Source organism: Quercus lobata, chromosome 4, assembly GCF_001633185.2.
Source record: "Quercus lobata isolate SW786 chromosome 4, ValleyOak3.0 Primary Assembly, whole genome shotgun sequence".
Lineage (NCBI taxonomy): Eukaryota > Viridiplantae > Streptophyta > Magnoliopsida > Fagales > Fagaceae > Quercus > Quercus lobata.
Genome location: NC_044907.1, coordinates 62,602,084 through 62,629,387, shown reverse-complemented (window position 1 = coordinate 62,629,387; position 27,304 = coordinate 62,602,084). Strand labels below are relative to the sequence as shown.

Below are 27,304 nucleotides of genomic sequence, written 5' to 3'. Positions count from 1 at the left end.
TGAGATAGTTTTCTAAAAAATACTTTTTGAAAATGACTCATTTGTTGAACCCTATCTCCACTCTACCTCCCATTTAAAAAGTAAACAATTAAATTCATAATTTTTTAACAGCTTAAATCTTTGGGACTATAGTTAATTCATCACCTAAGACATAAAAAATTTAACTGAGAATTTAATTTTCAAAACAAAGTCCTATCAACAATACAACAACTACAATGTTCCCGAAAGCTCTACTAGTTCGTACTCATTCCAACCAAGTGACACCTCTCCCCCTTTTGGACAACAATTGATTCCATGTAACAATATGTTAACAAAATTTCAAACGTACAATAAAGATTAGATTTTAAACATGACTTGAAAACACACCGGCAAAGGAGACTTCAGAAAGTTCGATGAGGGACTAAAAAGCTCCACTCTTAAGGAAGACAAGTTCAATAATGCTTAATAAATTTCAGATTATGTTATAAGATTTAAACTGAATTCAATAGATAATGGGCATACCTCAGTGCATCAAGCAAAGCCCCAATATTTCCATGCAAGTAGTTCACCCTTCCCTCATCTTCCATTGATGAATTGCGTCATGTTCACTGACCTGTAAAAACATTACAACCAAGATTTAAGTTTCTCAATTATATGATCACTTCATTCTTTTTCTTTTTCTTTTTCATTTTTTATTTTATTTTTTAGGGGAATGATCACTTCAAAATGATAAGAAAATTTGGATTTTTGGCCTCGCCACCTAATGCCCCAAAACATGAATAACAATCCATAAGTTAGAACAAATGGCATTTGAATGGAAGCAAATATGAAAGATTCAATGACCTCTATTGCCTAAAAAAAACAAATGGCATTAGAACATACCTAAGACCTCAATTGTCATGTCTGCAAAAAAGTCTCTGACCTCCATGCTTAGTTTGCTGGAATTGTCCTTGATGTACAACCCAAAGTAGTAATTTAATCCTAGGAAGTCAAATGAACCCTTAACCTGATTTGATTCAAGATTGGTGAAGGCTGGAAGTCTTGAGCCTGCAATTTTTTTCATTACATCAGGATAGTCTCCATAAACCAACGGATCTGCATACCTGCAATGCCAAGCAGATCATCATAGCCTAAAAAATAAATGAATTCCAAACCAAATGTTTTAACTTTAAAAACAAAAAAGAAAAAGAAAAAAAGAACCCCAAAATATGTAATGACTATTTGCTTTAGGGTCATACCATATTAAGATTACACTGCCAAAAAAGCCATGATAAATTGACAAAAGTCAATGTCATTGTTCGTGATTAAGGTGCCATCCAATTTATATGAGATATTAAGTACTCAACTTTATAATCGCTAAAATTAATTGTCAACAATTCAATGAATAAATTCATAAAACTGAATAAAATCCAATCCAGACTTCTTGTTATAATAGCTAAATTCAATGAATGAAGAACAACAATTCAATTAACCAATTCACTCAGCCACAAAGCCTTCACGGTTACATGAATATAATTAATAAGAAAACATTTGAATCTCTAGCAACAGCCAGATATTGATAGTTGTAGTAGAAAATAATGAAACCAAAAGTACCCACCAGTCCAAAAAAAATCAAACATAAACTAAACAACCACAAGTACATCACAAAAAAATTGACACATCCAAATTGAATACCAAGCCATACATGTTAGAGAACAAATAGTCATGTGTATCAAACATGTTTTACTTGAAAAAGACAAGGACCATGATTGCAGCTAAATTCCCAGACATGGGTTTGCTGCTGATGGTGTTTTAATTTCAACCCCTCCAGTATAGTAAACTAGCAAAGCAAGCAAGCCACTAGAATATTTGTTAAAGTGGGCAAACTAAATATATCATAGTGTATTACACTCCTTTTTTTTTTAAATGTAGGGGACCATTTTTTTTTGTAATGAATAAGTAATTTTATTGGTCAAAAACTCTTGAAGAAAGAACTTCAAACAAAGCAAGGCACTCAAGCTGCCCAGTAACTACAACAACACTCAAATGACACAACAATCTCCCTTGTTACAAACTACACTTGCAGTGTTAAACATCAAGCACTGCCTCTCTCTCTTTCTCTAGAAATCTCTAGACATCACTTCACTTCACACTTCACATATCACAAGTGGGAACCATAGTTCCTATTTATACATGTTAGAGGCACATTGAAACTTCTAACTTCATCTAATTTCTGCATCTGAATGCACTCAAAGCATTTCCTCCATCAATTATTGAAAAAAAAAAAAAAAAAACATTATTGTAATGTGTTGTGTGTAATGTTAAAAAAAAAGAACAAAATTTACGACTTTTAATAAACAAAAACAAAAACTGCACCTGACATTTAATAATAATAAAAAAAAACTGCACCAGACAATTAAGGAAACACACTAGCATTTAGAAAACATAAATAACAAAGGAGAAGAACAAAAAAAAAAAAAAAATACCGGAATCATGCAAGGTCTGGACTTGGTGAAAGATTGAGTCAAACTTGTCAGACCATTAAAATACTAGAATCAATGAAACCCATTTGCTAAAAAAGCCAAACAATGAAACCCAATTGCTAAAGAAGCCAAAAACCATTAAATTATTTATTTTTCATCAACAAAAAAATATACCACTAATATGAGGGCCTTGACAGCAAGGTATTGAGAGTGAAGAAATCGACGCTCAGCCACGTCTCCTCGAGATTCAGAATTACAGGGCCCTAACTCTTCACAAACTCTTTCAGCATGATTACTACTGTTACTTCCATTAACAGCACTTCAAATCTTCAAGGAAGCCAAATACAAGTTCCCCAATGACGATTATAATGGTCCAGTCTATGCCACCACAAACGAAAATACAAAAAGGAAACAAACACAATTCCAAAACAAATCATTGAAAATACCATGGAAAAAGATGCACAAACAAATCAAACAAAACCCACAAACAAATCAAATGAAACCCAAACAAACCCACAAAAAATCAAATAAAACCAATAGAAAAATTGAAGTTGAGAGAAACAAACCACAAATTGCCGAGAGATTGAGGGAAGAAGCTGCGTTTTTATTTATAAACGCAGCTCCAAATACCCCCTAAAGCCGTGTTTTCCAAACGCGGCTTTAATATATATCCTGAAGCCGTGTTTTTACTCACAAACGCAGCTCCAAATACCTCCTAAAGCCGTGTTTTCTAAACGCGGCTTTAGGACATATTTATAAATAAAAATAAAAATAAAAATAAATTTCGTAAAAGGGTCTATAGCCGCGTTTTAAAAACGCGGCTATATCCCTTCTCACATAAACGCAGCTGGAACATTGTCAAAAGCAGCTCCAGATCAGCTCTGAAGCCGCATTTAATCAACGCAGCTCGGTGGAGCTGCGTTTTTAAAAAACGCAGCTCTAAGTCGGTCTATAGCTGCGTTTTTATAAACGCGGCTATAGAAAACGCAGCTTAAAACCGCGTTTTTTGTAATGCAATCACAAATATCATATCATGCAAAATAGCGGAAAGATAAATAACACAAAGATATGATCACCCAGGAAACCAAACTAGTAAAAACCTGGGGAGGATTTAACCTAACTATCCTCAAGGTAAACTTGAATCCACTATCTTGAAAGAATCGAAATTCATACAATAAGACTTACAAGCCCCCACGCTCGACTTCTTATTGCTACCCACCAGTAGAACTTACTGACACGACCACGTGCAAGTTCCGAATCCACGAACTCCTTCTTTCTTGGATTCACCACCAAATACAAGCACACCCGCTTGTGTTTCTTTAAGCTCCAATGGCAGCAACTGAGTTGATCATCAAGGTGTAGATAAAATCTCCTCCTTGAAAACCCTAAGTTTGTGTAAAGGAAAGCTCCTTTAGATCTCACAAGAGATTTACACAAACAGCAATATGAGCAACACTAAAACGTGGCTAGGGTTTGCCTTTTATCCTTAGGACAAATTAGAAAACCCTAAACATTTTAAACAACTAGGGCTGAGTTGGAATCTGCAGAAAAATGCATTCTGCTCGAGATTTGATCGATCGAACCTAAGATACAACTTTGAGCAAGACTAAACACTACTAAACACATTGTTTTGATCATGGTTTTCCAACAATATATATTAGAGTTCTAAATACATAAAAACCTAAGTCTTTAGAACCTAACAAACTCCCTCTTTGGCAATCCATGACAAAACACGACTAGAAGCTCAAAGTTTACAAAGAAAAGTCCTTTACACAAATAATGCTCATAAAAAAAAAAAAAACTTAATCCTAACTACTATCCATCAGTTGCAAGTGTAGATAGTAGCTCAAGTAAGTCAACCTGTATATTTCCTGAAACACTAAACAAAATGCATAACCGCATGTGTGGAAAAATACAAGTAATCAAAATATATTCTTGATTTCAAACAACACACAATAAAGACATATATCAATGAAAAACTCATAAATATAAATCAATAAACAGTTGAAAACAAGAAACATATAAAGCACTAAAAATAACTCCCCCTAACATGAATATCCCAACAAAAATATGGCAAGAGCTAAAAAAATAATATACAATGTGAAGCACCTAGATACAATCTAAACTCCACAAGCTCCAACCAACAAAAATACTCTCCCTCTGAAGACAAAAACTCTACAGGCTCAAATATGTACTCCCCCCTTTTTGTGACGGAATGCCAAAGGGCAAACAAAATCCATCATCAAAAGGGAGGTGGCGGTGAAGATCGTCGAAACTGTGCCAACTCCGCACGCAAAGCATCGATCTCATCGAGCATGTCCACCAAAATCTATCCATGAGCCGCCTGAACGGTCAAGACACGATCCAACGTACGTCGAATGTCTAAATCATTCGAAGTAGTCGGTGGAGGAACATCAGCATCAGCAGCAGCAGCACCAGACGTCTCAGCAGCATCAGCACCTATAGAAAAGGGAGGAGGGGGAACAGCACCAAATGACACACCTCTAGGACGCAAAGGAGAAACTCTCAAGTGAGCAGCCCTCTGCCTAAGAAAGGTGGCACCTATGGGAGCAACAACATGAACAAGCTCACCGGAAGGAAAACCATATAGACCCAGAAACAGTAGAATCCTATGAATGAAAATAGGATGAATAAGCGCATGCCCTACGGCAGAACTCCTATGAACCTCGTTCAAAGAACGAAGGAACAAATGAGGGAAATTGATAAACGCACCAGAAACAAATGCATACAAAAACACACATCGCTCTAAAGGGATGGTGTGGAGATGAGAAATAGGCCATAACGAATGACACGCTATCCTAAATAAAAGATAGGCAGTCTCAGTAAGCTCAACGGACGTGATCCGAGGATCAAAACCCCACTGGATAGAAGACCCAGTGATGTATGATATGACAACATCTAAGGGAGGAGACTCATCATAGGGATAGTCAGGCTCTCGAACAACTGGAACCCCAAGAGCTTTAGCCACTACCCGAGGGGTAATGGTGAACTCAACACCTCGTATCCAACACCTAACAAGGGTGTTGGAATCATAGACGTGGCAAGAGAGATTCAAGAAGAACTCTCTAATCAGGGCAGTCGGGGGTGGATAATCTATCTCAAAGTTAGCCCTAATGGCCAGATCAATCTCATCTAAAATCACAGCACGCTCAGCCCAAATCTTACCCTTACAGTTCAAAGTCTCAAAGACCTCTCTGCTTTTATCATTCCTAAACACCTCACTCCTAGAGGGAGATTCAGAGGAAGTGGAGGGGGTCCTATGGGCTCTAGTTTTCCTAGGCATGGTGCTAGGATAAGGACCAAGATACACAGTAAAGGAACGAAACAAAAAAAAACACCAAGGGCAGACTGCAAGTTAGCCAAAAAAAATATAGAACAAAAATCTATATGATGCATGATCAATTTGAAAGATATTGACTAATTGATCATCATACAAGATAGATTGCAGAAAATAATGACCAATTACATCAAATCAACAAGCCAATTTCATCAATTTAGCCAAATTTGAACAAAATCCCCAATTCGCGTTAATTACAAGCCCTAGAATTTTCAATTCCTCAAAAACCACAAAATTGATCAAATTAAACCACAAGGATCATGATTATAACATCCTAGAACAAAAATACAATGATCAATTTTACAAAATACGATTTGTATCATCAAAAACCCCAAAATATGCTAAGTCCGAAAATAACCCTTCAATGCATGAAAAAATGCATGTAAAACAGAAAATAAATGAAAAGGAGAGGGTAAAATGGACAAACCAGCTTATGGAGAGAAAAACCTTGCAAAAAGATTGGCCGAAAATGACAAAAAATTTCTGTGGAGCCTTGCCAAGTCGAAGAGAGAGAGAAAGTTTTGAAAAAGTGAGAGGAACAAGTCAAAACTGATATTTTTAAAAACCTGATTCACGAGTTTCGATTGATCGAAAATCAGTTTCAATCGATTGAAACAAACAGAGGCTCTTTAAAACAATTTCAAAACACTTTCGATTGATCGAAAATTAGGTTGGATCAATCGAAATGGACAGAGGCTCACAAAGTTTGAGAAAAAAAAAAAAAAAAAACAGTTTTTGAAAAGACATTTTGGAACAACTCAACGCATTGACATGAGGAACAAAATGCATGAGTATGTGATGATATGATTTTCAAAAACAAGAATTTAAGCCCAAAATTCCCAAAATTAAAATTTCTTGCATTCTCCATAAATTTTCAAGCATCAAATCAATTTTGTACAAAATTCAAAGTATTTGCAAACTTTTGTTGGTCAGACCATAAATACACACAATAACATGTACAATGTTTAGCAAAGAGTAACTTGTGCAGTGTGTGCAACTAGTAAAAGCTTGAGATACATATGAGGTGATATGTGAATAGCAATTAATCACAAAGTCTACAAAATTCATCACATAGAATTTAAAAGAAACTATCACCTAAAGAGTTACATCATATAACTCCCACATCTCCTAGATCATAAGTTTGCAATCATGTAAGTTTCTTGAATTATGCCTCATAATATACACACCAATTTTAATTCATTCAGAAACTTATTAAAAAGCTAGGATAATGTACACACCATTTTTAATTATGTGATTTTGGCATCAAACCTAATAGTACACACCAATTTTAAGTATTAAGCAATTAAACCGAGGCTACACCTTATGTTCTTTTTGTGCATGTGCTACACTTTCTCAAGTACAAAATCTTACGATATGCACTAAGGTGTTCATGATTGGCTAGTGAACAGTGATGAGATGGTTATTTATGCCTTTCTCTAAAAGTTCAAGTTCGACAGTAAAAAACATGTGACTTCAAGATCAAGACAAAGTGATCAAAAATCATAAACATCTTTCTCACACAACATGCACTACAAAGCTTCAACTAGTAAAGTGCAATAAAAGAAACTCATCCAAGCTAAACAAGGTACAAAAAACATGTTATGTGAAAATAAATTGACCAACCTTATTCTCAAAAACCAAGAAACTAGTGCAAAACAAAATTTGCTTCCTTTTTCTTCCCCTTCCCCCCCCCTTTTTTTTAAAAAAAAAAAAACATCTAGAATGAAATGCATGAATGTATGCAAAAAAAAAAAAAAAAAAAAAAAAAAAAAAAAAAAACAGAAAAAAACAAAACCAAGGAACAATGGTCACAAAGGGTAGAGCAATGAAGCATAAGGACCATGTCAGAAAGACTCAATTAGTTCGAGTCTTTTGCATCCAAAACCTTTTAGATGCACCATGAGCATTGGAGTTCTTATTCACATGGGAATGATTACCAACTCCAGGATTGGAATAAAGGTTTAAAGTTTTTACCAATTCACCAATGAGTACCATAGGATCTTGTGCTTGAGGCACATGTACTTTTGGTTTGTTTGCTCTCTTTGCAGCTTTTAGCTTGTAACAGTTTGGACGTATGTGTCCAGACTTTCCACAAAAGTGACAAACCCATGCAGGTTTATCATATGTCTTGTCCTTAGATAGGGTAGGCTTCTTAGGTTTAGACTCTTTCAAATCAACCCTAATCTTCCTAGATGATGAAACTTCTATAGGTTTGACATCCTCACTCACAGGGGGTTTGATAGTTTCACTCACAATCTCACTCACAGAAGGTTCAGAAGAAGATGAAGGGACAAAGTTAGTGGAATGGGGAGTAGACACAAAGATGCTTTCAACATAACCTAATCCAGATTTGTCAGAAGGAGACTTTTGAACACTCAGCATTTGATCAAGTTTAGAACTAGCAGATCTAACAACAGATAAATCAAGTTCCAAAGATTTAACTTTATCAAGCAAAAGCATATTCTCACTTTTCACATTGTTCAAAAGTTCATTAGCATCAAACAGTTTTACAAGGAAATTCTTCTTATCAAGCTTAAAAGATTCAATTTTCTTTAGACCAAGTTCAACATTCATAGAATCCTTTGCAGCAACTTTGCAAAGTTTATTATAGGCCTTTGAAGATCTGCATCCTCAAAGAGTTCCCCATCAGAAGGGTTCTCTTCAACAGATATGCTCTCATTGACTACAGCAGTAGTAGTGAAAGCAATGAAGTTTCCATCCTCGTCACAATCAGACTCATTATCAGAATCTTCATCATCACTAAGGGTTACAACCATAACCTTACCCTTAGACTTCAAATAGGTAGGATATTCAGATTTCATGTGACCATACCCTTGACATCCAAAACACTGAGGACCCATAGAATTGTTAGAAGATTGACCTACTTTTTCTCTAGGTTTATCATTATTGTTAACCTTAGTGGGATCATTCTTCCTAAAGTTTCTAGGTTCAGTAGTGTTCATGCCTCTTGCCTCTCTGTTACTATTCCTGAGAAAGTTTCTAAAGTTCTTGGCAAGGTAAGCAATCTCTGTAGCAGAGAGCTCATCATCAAATCCACCAACCTTAACATCATCAATTGACTTAAGAGCCATTGATTTGGATTTGGTAGTTTTGGGTAGGTCCAACTCATAAGATTGAAGAGATCCTACAAGTTCATCAACAAGGATGGAGTCCACATCCTTGCTTTTAGTAATGGCAGTCACCTTGGGTCTAAAGTTTTCAGTTAAAGATCTAAGAATCTTCCTAACAATTTTAGGTTGATCATAGATTTCACCCAAGTTAAAAGCAGAATTAACAATATCATTCAATTTAGCATAGAATTCATCAAAATATTCATCATCAGATATCCTAATGCTTTCAAATTTTGAAGTCAATTCCTGTAATTTATTGATTTTGATAGTTTTTGTGCCTTCATGCACAGTTTGGAGGATATTCCAAGCAGTATGAGCAGCCTTAACACTAGAGATTCTCTTAAATTCCTCCATAAAAACAGCGTTAAAGATAGCATTCATAGTCTTGCTATTGAACGCAGCTGCTTCTTTTTGAGAAGTTTCCCGCTCACTAACAAGAATAGTGGGCTTCTCCCATCCGTATTCAACGAAGTTCCAGACTCTCTCATCAATCGATTTCAGGAATGCTTTCATCCTTACTTTCTAATAAGCATAATTATTCCCATCAAAGTAAGGAGGAATAACTAGAGAGTGTCTGTGTTCCATGACAACAAGGGTCAAGGATCAACTCAGTGATTAAAAGATCAATAATAAGAGAGCAACCCGCTCTGATACCACTTGGTAGTTTTTAGACCCCTTAAAACACAATTAAATTAACCTAGGTAATTAGCTAAGTTGTTACTTAGTCCAATTTAACAAATCTAGGTTATCACAATCACAAATATCATATCATGCAAAGCAGCAGAAATATAAATAACACAAAGATATGATCACCTAGGAAACCAAACCGGTAAAAACCTGGGGATGATTTGACCTAGCTATCCTCAAGGTAAACTTGAATCCACTATCTTAAAGAATCAAAGTTCATACAATAACACTTACAAGCCCTGACGCTCGACTTCTTATTACTACCCACCAGTAGAACTTACTAACACGACCACGTGCAAGCTCCGAATCCACGGACTCCTTCTTTCTTGGATTCACCACTAGATACAAGCACACCCACTTGTGTTTCTTTAAACTCCAATGGCAACAACTGAGTTGATCATCAAGGTGTAGATAAAATCTCCTCCTTGAAAACCCTAAGTTTGTGTAAAGGAAAACTCATTTAGATCTCACAAGAGATTTACACAAACAGCAATATGAGCAACATTAAAAGGTGGCCAGGGTTTGCCTTTTATCCTTAGGACAAATTAGAAAACCCTAAACGGTTTAAACAACTAGGGCTGAGTTGGAAATCTGCAGAAAAACGCATTCTACCCGAGATTCGTTCGATCGAGCCTAAGCTTCGATTGATCGAGCCAGGCCGAAATGCACAGTAACTTCTGCATTAGCTCGATTCCAACTTTACATAAAAGATACAACTTTGAGCAAGACTAAACACATTGTTTTGATCATGGTTTGCCAACAATACATATTAGAGTTCTAAATACATAAAAACCTAAGTCTTTAGAGCCTAACATGATAAATTACACCAACTTTCTTCACAATTTTACAACATGACACTCACAAAAACGTTATATGAAATAACACACCCACTAAAGATTTTATGAGAAGGGGGTTGGACTCAATTTATCCATAGTATAACTTCAAACAATGTTAAACTATTTAATATTTTTTATTGAAAACAAATTTTGACAAATCCACCGTTAGATTACATTATCTTCATATACTCTCCATGATTGCAAAATTTTCAAAAAGGTCAAGGATGAATAACCATGTCATCAATCAAACGTTTAAAGTTCAACTTTTTGTAATTTAAAATTATACATCAAATATGAGTTTATGGATGAAAAAGTAAATAACTTCCTATTTTGTCGTGAAATTCAACATATATGTTAAGAACATAGAGAATATGTAATCAAATAGTGTGAATTTTAAATTATTATTCCAATAACAAGAAATTAAACAATGTGATATTACTTAAAGTTACACACGATGTAACTTGAACCCAACCTCTATATATATGTGTGTGTGTGTCATCTCATGATCAAACTCATGAGAAGGAATGTCATCTCATCTTTTTGGTAAGAATTGTTAGTTAAATCACACTTTTTAGAGGGCATGAATTAATCTTTGCATTTATACAAACCTCAAGTGGGGGGTTTTACTTCCTAAATTCTCAAGGATAATTGTTGTAATTTATCCTTTTTTTTTTCTCTCTATTTAAACCTGTCGGTGTCTTAAGCTCTTGCTAAAATAACATTTACGTTTTGCCACAAAGCCTAAAAAAGCTAAAGCGATTAACTTGCAATTGGCTTCGACCACCTTTTGGTTTTCTACTTTCAGCTTTTGATTGAGCCATAACATTTTTTTGGTGTTTGAGCTTGATTAGCCTCCTTGGATTTAACCCAAATCAATTTTGAAGAACGACTTGTGCTTGGTACTTTTGAAACCTCTGTTGCCAATATGAGTGAGCAACAAATTTTGCCCAAACCTCTGTTGCCTCTATAAGTGAGCAAAGATATGTATGTAAACACCAAAATTATTAATTTTCGTGTTATCTTATTCCTATCAGATATAAATTAATGCGAAGACGAAAAGCAACAGTATCCCAGATGTCCCCATGATTTAGAGTGTGAGAATACAGAAGGTAGATTCAATTGCAACAAGCGAAAGTCTCCATTGAAGATAGCCATTATAGGTATGTCCTATTGCTCATCAAATTTGGAAATTTGGAAAATGAATATAGTGAAAAATAATAACAAGATCTTGGTTACATGACTAGGATGTGCTATAGCATAAGGTTCATGACATTAAGAGGTAGGGACGGAGCCAGACTTTAGACTTAGGGGGGGCAAAACATACGTTAAAAAAATTTCATGACTTGTAACTAAATGAGACTATCTTATAAAAATTAATGTTTCCATTAGTTATTTTTGTTATTTATTTAATTAATTTTCAAATGTTTCATCAATTTCAAACCTTATAGCTCTACTGATTGAGAATTAAAAAAAAAAAAAAAAAACCCATACCTCAAGTGATTTCAAAAAAAAAAAAAAAAAAAAAAACCCTCAAACATTTCAACTTTCAAGTTAAATCAATTTAACAAGTTAAATATTAGAAGTATTTCTTTAAAATTTAATAGCCACACACGTAGCCCACTAACTTAGCAAGTCAAACAGTTGTCTTCCCTTAAAAATTAATAGCCATACACGTAGTCCTCTTAGTAACACACTCAATAGCTTATGGCCACACACACAAAAGAGCTAAGAGTGTGTGAGAGTAGTCTAACTACAAATCCTTCATCTCTCTCAAATAAACATTCTAAATAGAGTAGAGTGACTGACTTTCCAGATATTACAGTGTTGGTAAATTTTTTTGAGTTGCCTCCTCATTCCTCAAGAACAACACAGAACGGGATGCCAAAGAGATTTTTTATTTTTTATTTATTTTTTATATCTCATAGTTCAAGAATTTGTTACTTGTTCTTGGGGATTTTGTTTGTTTGTCTATGGAGAGGCCATCAACTAAAGTGATGGGCTTTTTTTTTTTGGTTGGGATCTAAGGGCCAATTTGTAAATTCTTGGGGAGAAGGGGGCCAAGAGTAATTATCTTGGACCTAGATGTTAAAAAAATTCAGAATATATATACTATTATGAATTTTTTTTTTTTTTTTTTTTTTTTTTTTTTTTTTTTTTTTATAATCTAGGGGCGGCCACTGCCCCTCCTACTCAAGGGGCGGCCACTGCCCCTCCTACTCAATGAACAGCTCCGTCCCTGTTAAGAGGGACGGTTCAACTGACATCTAGTGTAACTCTACGGTGTTTATAATTCTAATTTCCATTTAATTCTCTTAAAATTATTTTTTTTTTTAGTTAATTCTTTTTAATGAATTTTATTGTTTTTTTTTCTCTCTGAGTGAATGACTTGATTCTACTTTCCGAGCTAGATCAAGGATAAGAAAAAGTTATTAAAAAATATACTACATTTCATAAATGTTTAGTTTACTAAATTAAATGCAAATTTAGAAAATGAAGCATATAAAAATGGAAAATTATTGAATACTCCGGAAGTACCATAAATGCGTACTCCTCCCTCTCACATGAATTGTGGGTCTCACCATAAATTTAATTGTGGGACCCACAACTATGTGAGAGGACGAATTACGCATTTATGATACTCCGAAAATACTCAATAATTACCCCCCATAAAAAGTCAATTAGCTTTTAATTTTTGTTCTCTTGGCAATCTATCTCTAAAATATATAATCGTACCTCTTATAACTTGATAGTTTCAGACTATTAGCTGAATTGCATTACTCATCACTCTTCTATATTTTTCCACAGATTACAAATCTATCTAGAAATAAACTTTCTCTATAAAGTTGTACAATTCTTCATTTCAATTTAGATTTTTGAAATTAAAATTTTTGTAAGAATTCATCAATTAGGTGTTTAAGCTCATTTAAGGCAGGACAGCCCAGGGACACGTTGAAAAGTTAGAAAAGTGACAAAATATCCTGTCTTAGAAAGCCATTACATAATTGAACTGTTAACTAAAAAATCAAGTACCTAATAGTAAATTCCCTTTTTCTCAAGAAATTAATTAGGAGTTAACACTTATTTAGGTTGTGGATACTGTGAGAACATATTAATGTAAAATAAAAAAAAGTTGGCAACTTTTAGTGGGAAAGATGTTTCCAAATCATTGTAATTATCTCCAAATATATTTACACTTATTCATATTTTTCTATAACCTAAATTTTTAGGCCGATGTTTCTAACTGTAAAAATAAAAAAATAAAAATAGGTTGATGTGATAATACTATTTTTTTGCTTGATGTATGCAGTTATTTCTCCAAGCTTAGGGGTACTGTTTCTACTCCTTGTTATTTGGAGGTTATACAAAGTGATAAAGAAAAGAAACAAAATAAAGCTCAAGCAAAAATTCTTCAAAAGGAATGGTGGTTTGTTATTACAACAACAATTATCTTCAAATGAAAACAACGTTCAGAAGGCAAAATTATTCAATTCAAAGAAGTTGGAAATTGCAATTGATCGTTTTAATGAAAATAGAATACTTGGTAAGGGTGGACAAGGTACAGTTTATAAAGGAATGTTAATTGATGGAAGAATTGTGGCAATTAAAAAGTGCAACACAGTAGATGAGGGAAATCTTGAACAATTCGTTAATGAGATAATCATTCTTTCACAAATCAATCATAGAAATGTGGTTAAACTACTCGGGTGTTGTCTTGAGATAGAAGTTCCTTTGTTAGTTTATGAATTCATTCCCAATGGCACACTTTTTCAATATCTCCACGAAGAAAATGAAGATTTTCCATTGCTAACATGGGATATGCACTTAAGAATTGCCACAGAAATTGCGAGAGCTCTATCATACTTACACTACAACTTCACTGCCCATTTACCATCGAGACATAAAATCTTCAAACATACTCCTTGATGACAAATATAGGGCAAAAGTAGCAGATTTCGGCACTTCAAGATCAGTGGCCATTGACCAAACACATGTAACCACACTAGTATATGGTACTTTTGGCTACTTGGATCCAAAATACTTTCAAACAAGTCAATTTACAGACAAAAGTGATGTTTATAGTTTCGGAGCGGTCCTTACTGAGCTTTTAACAGGCGAAAAACCAGTTTCTTCGACAAGATTAGCAGAAAGTCGGAATCTATCTACATATTTTGTTCATGCATTAAAAGAGAATCGTCTCTTTGATATACTTGATACTCAAGTACGTAAGGTTTGTAATAAAGATGAAGTCATGGCAATTGCTAACCTTGCAAAAAGATGCTTGCACTTGAATGGAAAGAAACAACTTACCATGTTAGAGATCATGATGGAATTGAAGGGAGTTCAAAAAGTTTCTCATGTTCAACCAAATTTTGATGAACTTGAATATGTTAGAAATGAAGAAATGGGGCCACGGAATGACGTTTCAATTTTAGCAAGTTCATGTTTAGAATTAGAATCAGCTTCATCATCAGACGCCTTACCACTTTTATCCTTTAAATCAGTTTGATTAATAAATTATGTACATTTTTATTTTTGTTTCTTGTTGTAAACTATTATCAAATCATATTACTAATTTTAGATTCCCACTAGTAGAGTAGCAATAATGATATTATATCTGTGTTTTGTCTTATTTAAGTCGTTTTGGTATTAACATGGGAAATATAATTTAACCATTGAGTTTTGATGATAAAAAAATTTAGTGTTTAGAATGTTTAGCAAACTTCAATGATAAAGTGTTTTGAAACTATCATTCATGGTTGGTAACCAAATTGATAAAAAGGCTTTTAGATGTGAGAAATGACAAAAGATGACATACATCTGAAAGAATAGTCAGATACTTGAAGAGGTCTAGATACTCCTGTTTGTCCAAAAAAAAAAAAAAAAAAATTTCAGAGTTTTTTAACTCAATTGATGCTTCTTGATGTTTCCAATAAAGACAACCAATATTCAAATCCTCCTCTCCTATTGCTAATATCAAATTATAAAAAATAAAAAATAAAACATTTTACATATGTGTACTTTAACCTAATTAATTCAATAATGGTCAATTATTATTATCTCTCTCTCTCACTCTCTCTCTCTCTCTCTCAAAAATGAGAGTCCATTTTGTATCATAAAAAAAATAAAAAATAAATAATAAATAAAAAAACCAAAAGAATGGACAATTACGTCAATTCATTATTTTTATTAAAGATGTGTTGGAATATTTTTATAAAAATGGTAAATTACAAAGTTGGTCTGTATCCTTTACACTATATTTCAATTTAGTCTCTAATATTTCAATTGGGTCAATTTAATCCCTAACTTTTTTAGTCCGGTATTAATATAATCACTGCCATTATCCCTTGAATAGAGAAGGATGATATGTCAAATGGAAAAATAAAAAATTATTTTTCATGTCACATTATCTGCCCATTGTTTCGCCATGTTAGATTTATTATTAAAAAAAAAAACTAAAAAACAAATTTAAACCAACCAAAAACATCTCCATATCCTCTCCCTAAAATCTCTCTCTCTCTCTCTCTCTCTCTCTCTCTCTCTTCTCCCTCTCTCTTCTCTCTCTCTCTCATCTCTCTCTCTCTCTCTCTCTCTCTCTCTCGTTAAAAGTTAAAACTAGGGATTGGTAAGCTGAGCACTTTCAATCAAGCTCTTCTAGAGAAATGATAGTTGTGATTTGGGTCTAAATTCAATCAAGCTCCTCTAGGGAAATGATTGTTGAGGTTTACGGTACATTTATGAGACGTGTTGGTCATTGGAGAAGGTATGAGGTTCACATTGGGTAAGCCTTTTGAAATGTATTAGAAGCAGATGAGATATCTTTTGCAAGAAAATCAAGTTTATTAATGGGGTTGGTATACGGGTGAGTTTTTGGCATGATACTTGGTGGGAAGATTCTTGTCTTAAGGATATGTTCCTTGAATCCTATGGAGTCACGGTAGACAAGAATGCCTCATCTGCATCTTATTTGGATCGTGGGTGTAGTTGGAACCCTTAATTCACTAGACCAACACAAGATTGGGAGCTTAAGTCTATGGAAAATTTCATTGAACTGTTGTACTCTAAAGTAACTTCGGGCCAAGGGATGGAATATATTTTTTGAGGCCTTCAAAGGAAGATAAACTTGATGTGCATTCCTACTATTAAGTTCTTAGAGGTTTATAGGGAGTTGTTTTCCTTAAATGAGTATTGATGTACAAAGGTCTCAAGAAAGGTTGCCTTCTTTCTTCAGATGACAACCCAGGGTAGCAATGGATAATCTTTGGACAAGGAATATCTTGGTTTCTTTTTCTTTTTTCTTTTTTTCTTTTTTTTTTTAGAAGAAAAATATCTTGGTTCTTGATTGATGTTGCATGTGCAAGAATAATGGATTTTAGGGAAAGAAGATGGAGATGAGTGGTTGGTGGGATCTCTCATGTCTTAGTTTTAATTTGATTTTTTTTTTTTTTTTTTTAATTTGAGTGGCGGTATAGTTGGCGTTGATGTGACATAGAAAATAATTTTTTATTATTCCATCTAAGGAATAACGATAGAGACTAAATTGACACAGAACTAAAAAATTTAGGGACTAATTGACCCAATTGAAAGGTTAGGGACTAAATTGAAATATGGTGTAAAGAACAAGAACCAATTTTGTAATTTACCCTTATAAAAATTACAATATTTTTATTTATTTAAGTGATTTAATGAAATCAGTTCACTCTTTAGCAAATTCAAAGTTATATATTTGTATTAATTTGTGAGTTATTTTGTATATAATGTCAGCATTTGAATGACAATAAATATTATTGACCATATGAACGTTTAATGGCTCAATGTATATAGCAATATTTCCTTACCAAAGACATTTCCTAATAAAACTTTTCCTTTCAAATGTTCTGACCTTTCAATAAGGGAAATTATTGACATGAATAAATGTGGGGGGTTGAATGTAAGCTCAAGCCGAGAGCCAAAACCCCAAAGAACTGCTCTAAAGAATGGACCCAGCCTAAGGTATGGTTATGAACGAAGAAGCCTACTGAGTGAGGAGAAACCATTGAAGCCCACACCACCGTGGAAATCCAAGCTGACTTCATTCCCCAACGTCCATTACCGAGGTGGCAAAAAAAACTTTCTTCCCGAAGAAATGAATATAATGCGGTTAATATGTCCCTTCTGAACTGAGGTTTCTCCTCTTCTTAAGCTCCCTCCAAGGGACACGACAAAGAAAACGCAAGACCCAATGAAGTAATCACTGCATTAATGAGGCCCTTCACCTAATGTTAGCTAAATTCATTACTGAATGAGTGGCTTGAATAATAGAAGCACCCTCAGAAGTCTACTTTCATGATCAAAATGTGGTAGAACAGAAGGATGATGGGACAAGTATCCCCTAAAATCCAACTGGGAACTAAACAGCTAGAAGAGGAAAAGGAAGTTAGAAGTAGATATAAAAGGAGGGGGAAACCACAGTGAAGGGGGTTGAGAAAATTACAGAGCAAAAGGTTAGGCAAGAACTATATATATATATATATATATAGTGAGAGAGAGAGAGAGAGAGAGAGAGAGAGAGAGAGAGAGAGAGAGAGAGAGAGAGAGAAGAGAGAGAGAGAGAGAGAGAGAGAGAGAGAGAGAGAGAGAGAGAGAGAGCCAAAGGGAATGTTCTTTAAGTTCAAGTTCCCTTAATCTATATGAGGCATCTCAGGAATGTTGTTCCCCTCTATAAAAGAGTTTGATTTGTTCATTATCTATTTTAATCTATTGCTTAATCCTCCCATAGTGGATTTTTTTCCCATTTTTAGGAATTAATTGTGTAGATCTGAAGCCTCCTCAACTGCAGCATTGTTGGTTGTTTTTCATCCCCACAATATATATTTATTATTTGATTTATGAGAAATTCAAAATGGTTGTCAGTGTTCATAAATTCTTAAGTTTAAGACTATTTTTTCTCAGCATATATAGAGATATATAGACCTCTAGCCATGTGAAGTGAATGGGATGTACAAAAACAAATGTGGTTTTGTCTTACCACTTTTATATGATGCAACATATTTCTAAAACACTTGTATGGTTTTTTTCCTCTTCTTTTAATGAAAAATATATATCCCTACTACACTATATTTCTAGGTAAAAGAAAGTATTATTTTTAAGAGTTTCATATCCTACAATCAGTATAGGCTTGTAAGGATAATTAGCAAGGTGGTTAGGTCGTTGTATCCTGGGGGCACACATAATGTTGTTAGTCTACTACACTAGAAATCTCATAGATAGCATGTATCGTCTCAAAATAGTGACCCGGTCCATGTCTCAGCTCCGCCACCTAAAAACATTTTTTGAATTGACAATAAATTATATTTTATTTTATGAGATGATCATGCATAACTCTCTCATCCAAGCTCCGATTGAGATGATTCAAGATGCTATGGAACGCCAAGACAAAGCTCTACAACTTTCATGTTTTGAGTTTTGAGAGATACTGGCTGCATCAAGGTCAAAATTTGGCTTGAAGTTGCTGCACCTACACTGCTGACGTTCTGGAATGTTCCTTTGCCTGCAATTCTAATACGCGGATCTGATGGGGTTTATTTTCAAAAGCTTCCAGATTTGGTGCACGAAATTTCCAGCTGAAAAACACCACTTTCCTTGTTATATTAGGACTTTGTTTTATTTTTAATATTTTTCCTTAATTAGTTAGATTTGGATATTATTATTGAGAATATTTTTAGGAGATTTTGTAGGCTTGGGAAAGGGGAAATTAACGTGTAAAAGGGGGAGGAGAAATCAAAATTGGACACACACACCTCTCTCTCCCCTCTTCTCTGATTTTTTTCCTTTGAGTTCTCATCATGGCCCTACTTGGCTAAACTTTTATACTTGGTCAAAGGAAGCTGAAGCCTCAGAATCAATAAAACTGTGAGATCTAATTTGTTTTTCTTGTTCAATTTATGCTTTGAATATCAAATTTTCTTCTGTGCCTATTTTCATGGTTGTCTCGTTTAATTACTAGGAGGCCTACTAGTTTATTATTCGTTGCAATCTACTACTAGGTTAGATATCAAATCCGTAATTGTTTGATCTCTCTAACTTATGAAGCAAACAAGATTTAATGATTTGCTGCGTCAGAAATTATTCGATCTTAGGAAGAATGTTTGACTAAATTAAATGCAACCGCTTGTGTTTGTGATGTTTAGTTTCATCGATCTCTCTAATTCTTAAGGCTGCTACTAGATTAAACCTTTAGTGCTTGTCTTGGGTTGTTTAGTAGTTAGAGTTTATTAGATCGTTTGTTTTCTAATTAACTACGACTAAGGAGAGATAGGAAAATTGTTCTGATGGTGAATATTCAAAGTGTGAATTGATATATACTTGCATCGATGATTAGTTGTAGAATTCCGATGGTGGATGTTGACTTAGACCAAGGTTTGTTCTTTTGATTAATTTCGATACTTTAATTTGAATTGTTCCTTAGTTGCTTTTTTTTCTTAAAATTGTTTTCATTATACTCCCCCCCCCCCCCCCTCCTTGTTCACGTAGCATAAAACTGGGCTAGATACTCTTTATGGGAACGATTCTTACTCGCACTACTACATATATTTTTAGGAGTATAGGTTTTAGTTTTTGTTGCCTACGACAGCACACTAGAAAGAATTAGAAATTAAATATCAATCTAACAAAACAATTATGAAAAGAAAAAAAATTATTTCAATAATGAAAACGTGAAAAACATGCTTGGATTGAATAGTGGACAACTTACAACATTGGGGATTTACCCCTAACCCTAACTTAGGTTCTTAAACTTCCATTGAAAATGAAAACTCTAAAAATTGATGAAAAATAAGGTTTTTTAGGAGCCAAAAATGTGGCTGCCTTTGCATCCCTTTAATATTTGTAATATTCAAAACCCTAAAATACATGCTCCCTAGAAAGGAAAAAATAAAATGTCAATTCCCGTTATTCAACAATTGGTCAACATCCAGGTTGGTTTTGGTCTTGAATACAGATGATTCTGAAATTTTGGTAAACTACAAATTTTTAGATCTTCAAGTCCTGTTTCGGTGCCATGAGAATCAAGTCAATCCAATATTGGAGTAAAAAGATATGGCCAAAATACCAATACTGACAGAATATTTCTATGCCAAGATTATTTCCATCTTTGGCTTAAACGAATCTCTCTATTTCTTTTTATGTTACACACATCTCTGACTCATTAAATTCTTCAAAAGCCAGTTCTCAATTAAGCTTCACCCTTGAATTCTCTTAGCTTCATTTTTGCATGCTTAGTTTATTAGTTTTAATCTCTAACAAGAAAAAAAAAAATACACATAATGAGTATATTTTAGAGAAAACTTACAAACTCTTATATTTACGTGTAAGTGAGGGAATAAACACAAAATAGATGTGATAATGCCTACCAATACTAAGATAATATTGTACTTTTAAGCTATTATCAATCATCAAGGTAATATCTCTCCACTTCTTATTTTATGGTACAAATGTAAATTTAGTGAAATATCTTTATTTTATTTTACTATAGTTATTCTATAAATTATAAATTGTAATATATATATATATATATATATCAATTATTGTTCTAATGAACAACAAGATGGAATAGTGCACTAAAGAACTTTAATACTAGGCAAGAGCTTTGTAGCTTAAATGACACTTCCCCATACATAGCGTGTTGGAAGTGTAGGGGAGAAATGGGTCGACCTACAGGATAAGCATCATAATGTAACTATCTGAAGAAAAAAAAAACAAACAAAAAAAAAAAACAAAACAAAAAAAAACAAAAAAACCTTTAATGCTAACATTCAAATATTCTACTTTAGCCAAAACTATGTTTAGCTTTTAAGGACTTTGGCATTGGTGTAGTAAGTAGAGTTTTAAATGCAAGGCTTTATTAGTAGATTTTTTACGATATGTTAGAATTCCAACCTAAAAAGCTCTTTAGCGTTTGAATGTTTAAATAATGTTATTTGAGTAACAGTTTTCGTTGTTTAAACAACACAACACGTATTTTTACAACACTTTTTCATTCACACATATTTTCACAACACTTAAATAATGTTACTATAACAACATTGCTAAACTGACCCTAAATTTTTGTATTTAGCTGCTAAGATCATTATAAACTTCTTGGTGTTTCTAAAAAAGACATCTAAGGTTCAAATCCCCTCCTTAATTGTTATAAAACTATCAAATTAACAAACACACAAAAAAAAGTCAAGATTTATAAATTTCAAATCCCCCCCCCCCTAAAATCTCTTTAAGAGAATTGCAAAAATGAATCTAAGTCTTAAACATTTTTTCTTTTTTTTGGTCCTGCATTACTACATCTTTGTTTTGATGAATTAAGTTAAGTAATGTTATTTTTAGAGCACTAGCATTAGTTGTGCCATCCCAAATTTTATTTTCCCACACCCAAACCTACTTAATCTATTTTAACACATCATTTTACAATACGCCCTACATCAAATGTTCTATTTTAAAATTTCAATACCTTAAAATAATATAAAAAACCATTCAATTTTTATAATCCCAAAATCTCTCTTCTCTCTACTATGAACTCTTTCACCACAGCCTCCTTAACCACAACCCAATTCCACAGTGACAACCACCCATAAACACCGGCCACCATGATGCTAAAATACCAAAAAAAAAAAAAAACCACCACCACCTATAGCCCAACCCAAAACCATTGCTAGCCACCACTGAGTCAAAGAAAAATTGAGAGAGGAGAGAGATCAAAACCCACCACTAGATCGGAACCCACCAAATCCACAAAGCCACCACCATCAATCACCACCCAAAATCAACCCAACACCACCCGCCAAAATCACCACCACCTCAAAACAACAAACCTACAAAACTACAATCCCATTTCTCATACCAAATCCAATCCCCAAAATTAACCATATGTTGGAAAAATAGTATGGAGTGAATAAGAAATTGATGTTTTCTATGTTCACTTGAAGATGTTATTAAAAGTGGTGAGAATCCTATGTCCCACATAGGAAAGGAAAGAGATAATATATGAGTTTATATGCTTATGAGTTGGGCTTTTGGCATATGTGGATTGGGCCTACTTGTCCAAATAATATTTTATTATTTTAATTTTTGAGTAAGTTAATCTGTGTATAGCAGTTATTACTGAAATAGAGTGTCTGTTCAGTAACATATAATTTTTCATAGTCCCTCATTCATAAAAACTACTTTTCAGAAAACTCTCCCAATGAGAATATTTTGTGCATTTCATTTTGTATCAAAGAGAGAGAAAGAGACATTGAGTAGTTCGCAGAGCACGATGTTGTGTGCTTCGTTTTCATGCTGTAGATCATTTTATCCTGGGAGACAGACGTCCGTAAGTCTCAAAGCACCACAGTGATTGTGTGAGGGGCGAAATCTGCTTTAAGGAGATTGTGTCAAACACAAGACTTGATCTGAATCATCCATCTTTCACGCATTTGGTCTGTGAGTTTTTAATTATTTGTAGATTTCTTCTTATATATTATATTTTGTTTTTGCCTATCATATCTATTTGTGTTATTGCTTATATTTAGATCTGTATGTTGTTCCCTTTGCTTTATTACAAAAGTAAATTGTTGAAATATATCCAACACCATAAACAAGCAAACAAAGAGAGGGATTTGGTGCATGGCAAGACTAGGCGGAGTTCGGCAGAGGTAGCAAAGGCAGGCACTTGGCGAGATCGGTTATAGGCCGGAGATCACAGTGGATGGAGATCACTTTGAAAGAGAGGAAGAGAGAGAGAGGTTGAGATAGTGAAAGAAGGATTGAGAGAATGGGTGAGGCAGACGGGAGTGATAAGATAGATATGTGAAAGGAGAGAGAAAAAGAATATTAAAGAAAATTTAGCATTTGTTCTAAATTTGGAATGGTACTGTTCATCCATGCCAAATTTTTTGACATTTAGAACATCTGATGTAAGTGATTTTTTAGTGTTTGGTATATTTGGCATTTAGCACATCTGATGCTAATGTTCCTATATTGCTATTCATTATATTAATTGTTTTGTTATTAAAATAATATTTATAAGTTTCAGTTAACTTAATTGGTAATATATCTTATTCATCAAGTAAGGGGTCTAAGTTGGAATATATATATATATATATATATATATATTTACTATTAATAAGAGGATTCTCATGTTTCATCTTCAATTTTCGGCATACCAAAATATTCTCAAACAAATTCTAAAATAACATACCCTTTAGTTTTTTTTTTTTTTTTTTTTTTTTTTTTTTTTTTTTTCCAACAAAAAAAATCAAAAAAGTTTAAAACAGTACTACTATTTCACGTAAATAAAATAAAAAAAAATAAAAAATAAAAAAAAAAAACGGTTATTCTCACCACCCATATGTATTCAAATGTTTGATTCCTATCTATATTTTTTATCTATTTGAATTCAAATACTTAGATTATCTTTATAAAAAAAAATACAAAATTACTTCTTCCAAAAAAATGTTAAAAGAGTTATACTATCTCACATACAAAAGGGAAAAAAGAAAACCGTTATTCTCACTACCCATTTGTATTCAAATGTCTGATTCTTATATGTATTTGTTATCTATTTGTATTCAAATATTTCAATTATCTTTATATAAAAAAAATACAAAATTACTTCTTAAAAAAAATAAATAAATAAAAATAAAAATAAAAAACCACTACCTCACGTAAAAACTACTCATTCTTATCCCGAAATTTTTAAGGTTTTTTTTAAAAAAAAAAAAAAAAATTCTTTAAAACATGCCAAAATTTTTGTTATTCAAATTCTATACAATTATCACAATCAACATCCATCCATACTAACGTATATCGTCTTTCTTGTGTTTAAATCTCAAATTTTTTACTTATCACAACGTATATCGTCTTTCTTGTCTCATTAGGTTTCAACTTCTTACGATTCTCTATTTCATTTTTAAATGTTATTCCATATTACCTTACCTCTTTCCTTAAAAAAGAAAAAAAAAATACACACGGTTATTTATATATCACTTTCAAATATTATAACACTAAACAAAAATAAATAAATAAATAAAGCATTATTGCATGCGCAAAGCACGTATGATGAGTCTAGTATGTATGTATGTATGTGTGTGTGTGTGTGTGTGTGTGTGTGTGTGTGTGTAATATGAGTTGGATTCAAGTTACACATGTGTAACTTTAAGTAATGTTACACTACTTAATATTTTTTAATTGGATGTGAATTTTGACAAATCCACTCTTAGATTATATTATCTTCGTATATTCTCCATGCTTAAAATTTTTTGAAATGATCAAAGATTAATAGCCATGTCATCAATCAATTTTTTAAATTCAAGTTTTTGTAGTTTAAAATAATGCATAAAAAATGAGTTTATGGATCAATTGACATGAATGTTAAGAACATGTAGAATATGTAATTCAACAGTGGAATTTTCAAAATATGAATTTTAAAACAAGTTATTGGGTGGTGACCATGGTGTAACGTTACTTAAAGTTACACTATGTGCAACTTGAACCCAACCTATTATATATTTAGATGGACAAAACTTAAGTATAGTACCTTAGGTGCTATTTCTTAGGTTTCCTTCTCAAGATTCTGGCACGTGAATACTTAACTAAAAAATATACTTCCTTCACATGAGAAAAAAATCTGCATGACAAAATCGTAAGAAAAGAACCTAAGTCTTGCCCTATTTAGATTACTTATATCTTATAGAGTAAAACTTAAATATAATTTTGAAAAGTTATCTTGAATAAAATAATACTATTTTTATCTTATCAATCACTACAACCAAATGTTTAAATTCAATTGGGAATTTAATATACTACACCTAAGTTTATCTAAGTTTTATTACTGTTTTTTTTTTTTTTTTTTTTTGATCTGATAAATTTTATTTTATTTATAATTTAATCTTTTGTTTTCACATAACCTATTTTCATTCCCAAAACACTTTTTTTATTTTATTGTCTCTTACCTCTTCCCTTTTGTCTCATCTCTACTCATTATCATCAAGGAAACCCATAGTTACATACAAACCAAATTTAGGAAAATATAAATTAGAGAAAGTTGAGAGAGAGCTAGAGACAGAAAGATAGAGGTTGGAGAGAATAGAGAGTGAGAACAAGGATGTGAAAAAAAAATGAAGAAAATGAAGCTAGACAAAGCCACGATGAAAAGAAATATACAGAAAGAAAGAAGAAGATGATGAGAGATTCAGAGGTTGGGTTTGAAATGGTGAAATAGTAGTGTTAGGTGAGATAAGAAATAGAAGTGTTAGAGGAGCAGAGTCACGTGGGTAGGAGTGAAAAGGTGAGTTTGGAAATTTCTTGGAAAGTATTTACTTTACAAATACCCTAAAGGTGTTTGTTTATTTACAAAAATACCAAAATTTATATATATATATATATATATATATATAATATTTTTAAACCAATCTATTTTATTTTATTAAGATTTATTTTTTTTAATCTAAAAAACCTATGCATATCTGTTATTTCGAAACAGTGCCCAGTACTGAGATATTCAGTGAAATGATCTCTGGAACGAAATTCAAAACCTTAGAATAAAGCTATTGAATGCTCGAAAATGTGTGAAAACACAAGAGCTATTTAGACCATCAAATTAAAGTTACGTCTCGATTGATTTTACTCAAACTTAATACTAAGTGCGGAATAGAGTAAATGCGAGCGGATAAACAAACAAGCTACTCTAATCCATAAACATTATAACACAGAAGTAAAATGAAAGGTAAAAGAGTAGGGAAGAAGAATTCAAACACAAGATAACACGCCGATGTGTTATCGAAGAGGAAACCAAAGAACTCGGCAATAAACCTCTCCGCCGCCCTCCAAGCGGTAATCGATCCACTAGACAATCAGTTGGGATACATGGGTTAGCAAGAGACCCTCCAAGCCTAATCTACCCAATGTACCTAAGCCCTCCAAGCCCCTACTCCAACAAGGCTTCTCGGAACCGTGTCTTGTCTAGCTCTTCGAATCCCGCAAAAAGCACCATGTTGCATCTACCATCCTTGGCTTCTTCCAATGCTTCCCAGCAACACTAAAACCTCACTTGACACTCTGAAAGGGTGTGGTAAGTGTTTAGGCTATCAACCTCTCAATGATAAGGAAATGGAGAGGTAGGAGTTGAGGAAAATCCATAAGCAATTATGTAGAGAATTGTGGGTATAACAATCTCTAACTCTCAAGGTTTGTGGCTAGGGTTTTCTCTCTGAAGCCCTCCTCAACTTTTGTAGGTAATGTGGGTATATATAGTGTGGGTACAGAAAGTGTGTATCAGATATCACAGTTTGGCAAAATAGAATGTTTTGCGAGTGTCTCGCGGAAAGGCCTTACCCGCGAGCTACTCGCGAAACATAGTTGTCTCCATCTGTCCTGACTCTTTGCATTCCAATCATGTGCAGGGCACATGTATCATTTCGTGAGATGCTTAGTCGCGAGCTACCTGTGAAAATTCTTCTGTCTTCAATTGCTTGAGTCTTCACACTCTCTCTTTCTATCACACAACATTTACAATTAAATCCCACAATAAATATAGGGTATAAAAGATTAAATAAAATTACAATCAAATTTGGCACGGAATAAAAGCCAACAAAACACATAATTGTAAATTACAACTTTACAATCTCCCTCTTTGGCTATTTCTTGACAAAACCCCTAAAATAGACTCTAGACTTAAACGTGAGTTTTGGGAACAGTGGCAAAACTCACTCACACCTAATCTAGAAGTTGTGAAGCACTTGCACGTATATACCTGTAACCTGAAACACTTGCACACAAACAAAACTTTCATTAAGCTTATGACAAGTTGAATACATGGTACATACATAAGCAAGTAAAATGCGA

General features: G+C 33.4%; 1 pseudogene; it reads left to right on the top strand.

The window, feature by feature from the left end:
* Nucleotides 1-13,164: 13,164 nt before the first annotated feature.
* On the top strand, nucleotides 13,165-15,080 carry LOC115987235 (annotated as a pseudogene).
* Nucleotides 15,081-27,304: the final 12,224 nt, after the last annotated feature.